The sequence below is a fragment of the Chinchilla lanigera genome, unplaced genomic scaffold, assembly GCF_000276665.1.
Source record: "Chinchilla lanigera isolate Chin_1 unplaced genomic scaffold, ChiLan1.0 scaffold00066, whole genome shotgun sequence".
In the NCBI taxonomy this organism is placed as follows: domain Eukaryota; kingdom Metazoa; phylum Chordata; class Mammalia; order Rodentia; family Chinchillidae; genus Chinchilla; species Chinchilla lanigera.
Genome location: NW_004955467.1, coordinates 9,964,437 through 9,970,408, shown reverse-complemented (window position 1 = coordinate 9,970,408; position 5,972 = coordinate 9,964,437). Strand labels below are relative to the sequence as shown.

Genomic DNA, 5,972 nt, shown 5'->3' with positions numbered 1-5,972 from the left:
CCTTGAGCTCACTTTGTAGCCCAGGCTGGTCTCGAACTCACAGTGATCCTCCTGCCTCAGCCACCTGAGTACTGGGATTACAGGCATGTGCCACCATGCCTGGCTATTTCGCCACCCTTAATCTCAGTCTCAGGCAAAGTCTCTGGACACAAGCAAAATGCAGACAAATTTTCTGCCAAGCCATAACATACATCATCTAGAGTCCAACAACCAATGCAGTCGTTCCCAGCAGAAACCTCCTGAGCCCGGTCTGAGCTCTGACTAGAATCTCCCATACAGAACAGCCGAAGGCATTCAAGCTCTACTCTTTCAGGCGACATCTCCAAACCTTTCCAAATTCTTCCCACAAGCCAATTCCAAATAGTCACAGCAACAACCCCACTCCTCTGGTACCAAATTCTGTCTTAGTTACTTTTCTCTCATTGCTGAGACAAAATACCCAATGCCTAAAATTAAGGAAGGAAAAGTTTGTTTAGCTTACAGTTTGTGGAGGTTTTCAGTCCATACTTAGCTGGCTCTGAGGCAGAGTGGCACATGGCAGAGGGCAAAAGTTCATGGAAGCAAAAACAGCAAAAGCAAAAAGAGCAAAAGGGAGGAGGGACAGCAGGCAGCCTCTTTCCCTCCCTTACACTGTATGCAAACTACCCACCCCAGGGCAGGTGTAGCTCTCACATCCATAATTCCAACATTGAACCGTGAATCAATCATAAACTCTAGAAGCCTGCCCCATGACTGCATGAGGATTTGAGGGGAGATGCAGATACAAACCATAACAGGCAGTCAACAGCCTGTATGCTTAGTTTCTTTTCTTTTTTTTTCAGCCTCTATGCTTATGTCCATGTCCCAGCTTCTCATAATAAATACTCCATGTTGATTTTCATGGATTGGTGGGATTGGGAGCAGAAAGTGTAGCAGTTGTTAGACCATATGTTGCTGGTGTTACTTCCCTTCAGGAAAGAATAAGTTCCATAGCAAATAGAGCAAATGTCAAGCATTAGCTTTTATTTTAAGTTCGGTTTTTCAGACTTGTTTTCCACTCATTGGAGAAAAGGGTGCAATACGGATTGTGATTAAGCTGTAGATAGACATGTACACTGCCCCAGTTTTATTTGGCATCTTCCTGTGAGTTTTAACTATTATTCTGATCTTAATGTCTTAAGAAAACATCCTGTGGATGACTCAGGGTGATATTAACTTTGAAGCAGCAAATACAGATGAAGTTCAGATTTCATAAGGAGATATCAATCAAGTTGTTGTTGTGGCCGCTAGTGTTCTTTTTTGTGGTTCTGTTTATCTTTGCCCTTTTTGAAACAATCCTTATTCCATTAACAATGGATATAGATGACTGAACTCAAGAACAAAGTGTGTCATATAATGGGATCATACTTGCTTCTCTTGGAGTTGAGGCAGTTGTTTTCATGGGGGTTAAATTTCTTTCCAAAATGATTGCTGAGCAGGTTCTTCTTCTGGGAGGACTCCTAGTTGTATGGACTGACTTCTTTACCTTGGTACCTTGGGAAAATCAGTTTCCCAAAGTACAGTGGAAAGATTTACAATGTAACAGAAAATGCACCACCCCCCAGCCAGTATACTTCAGTTTCTTAGTTGCCCAGGCAATAGTTCTTGTTTCAGTTCAGGTCGCTCCTTTCTCTTAGAAGCAGCCAGTCACTATGATACATAGCTGGTCACTATGATGTACATTGTATAAACCAATTCCCAATTGCAAGCCATTCTGCCTCTGTACTTCCTGCTTGTGTACCTCATATAATTCCTAGACCACCAGAGATTGGGGCCTGATATTTTGGAAATGATCTTGATCAGTGCCCATCATTGTAAATAAATTTGCCTCCAAATCCTGGGTATTGTTTTGGTGTTTCTGCTTGCTATTGCATCTGGTGTGTTGGCTGAGATCAACCATGTTGACCTCTTTGGTCACTGGTTTCAGCCCTTGTGGATGGGGCAAGGACCTCTCTAGGTCCGAACCAGAAGGCATGTCCTCAAGATTTCTCAAATCCCTGCGGAGGTCTGGAGGAGGATTTCTGGGCCTTTGCTCGAGCAGCTCACATTGGACCCCAAAGGCAGAAGGACACAGTCTGTCTGCCTGCCTGCCTGCCTGTCTGGTAAGAGCCCTAAGGGTACCTCAGTCATTCTGTCTGTCAGTCCTGCTCAGTTCAAGCAAAAGAACTTAATCAACTCTTGTTAGTTAAGGCCACCCTCAAGAGAAGGTGGGTTGGAATGTTTAACCTCTGAGTGCTTGTGGAATGAATGTGTGGGGGAGTGAAATGAAGCACATAAGCAATAGGCTGCTCTGTCTGTGCACCAAGACTGGGAAGCCCTAGTCCTGGTGGCTGACTGGGCCCTCACCTGAAGTTCTGTGGTGATAAATATACGGCATAACAGAGGCCTCGCACCCTCCTTAGCTAAGTTGTGCCTAAGTCCCTGCAAGCGGCATGGCCAGGAGGCCATCTGAATGGTTTCTCTCTGAAGGGCACCCACCCTTTGTCTGTTGTGCCATCATTCAAGGGTACACAACACACACGTAGAAGTCAGAGCTGGGAATTAATTAGTCAAAACCCATAGTCCCTGACTGCAGGAAAAAGGACTTTTACAGACTTAAAAATGAGAACAAACTACTTGCTGCATCTCAAAAAAAAAGAAAAAAGAGGCCCATTTTTCCTGAAAATTCCACCATTGCACCCTCATTGGCTGCCACAGTTGCACCCCTCTCTCCTGACCTGTCTACTTTCTGCCAGTTGAGCCAGTTCAGTTCATTGCCTGCATTCAGCCACAGAGGACCCCCAGAGACATGCCTATCCTGGTCAGATGGTGTCATCTAACACCTACCCAAGATGACTGTCAGCAATTCCTTCCAAGTTCCACGTTTTGACTGAGGCAAATGGGACTGTCAGCACTGACAGATGAGTTGCACCCTGTCAGGCCTGAATAGATAGGATAGACTGAGCTCTATCAAATTGGGCCCCTGAGAGCCCATGGTCATTGCAAAAGTCAGGGGCAAACTTGTGACTTTCCTGGTTAAAAAATGAAATGGCCCTCTCTGCCTTCAAAAGTTCCCTTTGTCAAAAAGCTATCATCACTGAAGCAACTGGGACTCTTGCCTCTCACCCCTTCTGCCAAGCACAAACTTACAGCCAGGGAGGACATTTCCTTCACACCACACCAGTCAGCCTCCCTCTCATTCAATCCATCATTTTCAACTATGACTGTTTCCTGAGAGGAAGATGATACCTGCATCAGCCTGAGATAGATAACTGCAATCCTGAAATTCTGAAAACTCTCCTCCCAGAGGAAGAGACTAAAGACTCACTTCTGGGCATGGCCATCAATCATGCCACCTCACTGCCACTCCCATTGCTGTCAGATGTCATGGGAAGCACAAACAGGCATTCAGCCACACATTAGCCTAATAAACTGTTAATCATCTTGGACAAGATCTCCATGCCATCAAAAAAGATGCCTTCTTGTGCATTGCCATAAGGAGTTAAGAACACTCCCAGTATTTTGGGGGAGGCCCTAGCCATCATGGTCTCTTGAGAAAAAAATGAGGCTTCAAAACTGCAAAATGTCTGCAGACAGTCAAATTGCTCAAATATAATCTCCTGCCGTAAAATCAGCTCAAGAGCTCCGAGCTGCCAATACCAGCACAACTGCCCTCTGTCCACATGCTGTACTGGGATAAACTGTTCTAAAAAATGGGCCCCCTGACTGATGCTGAGTACATCCTGTTTGCAGATGGAAGTAGCTCTGTTAGGAATGAAGTATGGATGTACTGTGGTTACCTTGCACAAAACTATTTTGGCTAAAACTCTCTTGCAGGGATGATCTGCACAGCAAACTACTTCCTGCCACTGTTTGGAAACTTGCCATCAATGATGCAAAATAATTCACTCTAGAGGCCTAAACCCCCTCCAGTGATCCAACTGACTGAAACCTCAGCCCCAGGCACCAGACCTGTGCCCAACATATGTTCTGCAAGTTCAAGCTGCTGCACTGGGATCTGTATCCCTGCAGCCAGCTCAGGCTTCAGTGTCTGTAGCACTGGCCCTGACCTCCCTTTCCCTACCCATACTGAGAGGACAATAAAATTTGTAGGGTCCTGCTGTAAAAAATCATCCCTAGACATGGCCTACCCTTGATCATTGGCAGTGACAGCAGGCCTGCCTTTGTACCACAGGTAACTCAAAAACTAGATTAAATAAAAAGTACATACAGCATGGAGTCCACAAAGCTCTAAAAAAGTTTTAAAACAGCACCCTGTTTTGCACCCTGTCAGTAGCCAGTTAAAAGACCAGCTATATCTGTAGACATTCTGCACACACATATAGTGCAGGGACATATTAACTATCTCTACAAGTTTTAGAAATCCAGCGTTAGATTCACTGAAAAATTTACCTGGACAGCTCCTCTGAGGCTCACTCTGAAGAGATAATGTATGCTGACTAGCCCATGCATGACTAAAGCCTGAGAACATCAAAGTATTGCTCAATACCTATCCCCCTTGATTTTTGTGTCTTTTCAGGCTATTTACCTCAGTCCTTGTTGCTCTACTCCCCTATTAGCTGTGATTTTTGTTAACTGACCTGGATTCTGCTTACCTCAATCTGTGCTTCCTCACCCCCTGCTAACTGTGGGTTTTGCCTTAAACTCTATGGACAGTTGCTCCAAGAAATTAGAACAATCAAACACTTGACCAAGATTTGATAAGCATCCAAGGCACACTGCACACTCTCCTAGATCAGATTAACTTTCTCATTACCTTACCAGGGTAATGTTATAGAACAGACAGATGTAAATTATGTCTTTTCCTAAAAACAATTTGAGAAAAACTCTATAAGGAGAGAATCTTGGGACCTTGGGTAGGACCACTGACAACCCTGATGTTACTGCTTCTAGTTGGGTCTTGTCTCAAAAGATCACATATAATATCTCAGCAAAGATTTGCTGGGGAAACTAAAAGAGGGGTAAAATGTAACAGAAAATGGCCCCACCCCCAGACAGCATACTTCAGTTTCTTAGTTGCCCAGGTAATAGTTTCTGTTCCGGCTCCAGTTGCTTCTGTCTCTTAGAAATGGCTGGTCACTGTGATGAATAGCAGGCCACTATGATGCCCATTGTATAAACCAATCCCCAATTGACAAGCCATTCTGCCTTTGTGCTTCCTGCCTGTTTATCTCATATAAGCCCTAGACCATCAGAGATCAGGGCTTGATATTCTGGAAATGATCTTGATCAGTGTCCATCGATATAAATAAATCTGCGTCCATCCTGGGTGTTGTTTCAATGTTTCTGCTTGCCATTGCAACATAATAGTTCAATCCCTGATACCACATTTGGGGAAAACATTATTTGTTTTTGGAAGTCACCAAAGGAAGATCACAGTGAACTACCAACTGGTTGCCCAATTGAACAGGCCTGGTACCTCTACATCCCAGTAATCCACATAGCACAGTTCTTTGCATCAGATATGTTAATTAGAATGGGCTATCCAGCCTGCAATGTTATGACCTATACTCTCTATTAAAAAATTCTAGGACCAAAACCTCAGGGTATGTACATGAGCTGATTAACAGCTTCCAGAAGTTGAACATAGATTCTGGGCTCTGTGTCCACTGATAGGGCAAGAGAGACTCCATTTTCTTTTTTTAACTCCATATTAAGAGAAGTCACTTAGCCGGGGATGTAGGTCAGGGGCACAAGCGCCTGTCTGGCAAGCACAAAGTCCTGAATTCAATTCCCTATACCAAAAAAAAAAAAGAGGGAAAAAAAGAGAAATCACTTAAGTTGTAGTTTTCCCCACTCTTCACCCCCTCCCTTTGGTTAGTCATCAACTCACTTAAAGGAGAGCAGAGTCATAAAATGGGAACAGAACAAACAGGACAAATTGGGAAGTAGGCTAAAAGTTAGACTGCAACGGTCAACTTCTGGGAAATGTAAACTTTGTAACCATTATGTGA

The 5,972-nt window shown here is 44.1% G+C and overlaps 1 pseudogene; it reads left to right on the top strand.

The window, feature by feature from the left end:
- Positions 1-5,581, top strand: part of LOC102009590 — a 17,516-nt pseudogene extending 11,935 nt beyond the window's left edge.
- Positions 5,582-5,972: the final 391 nt, after the last annotated feature.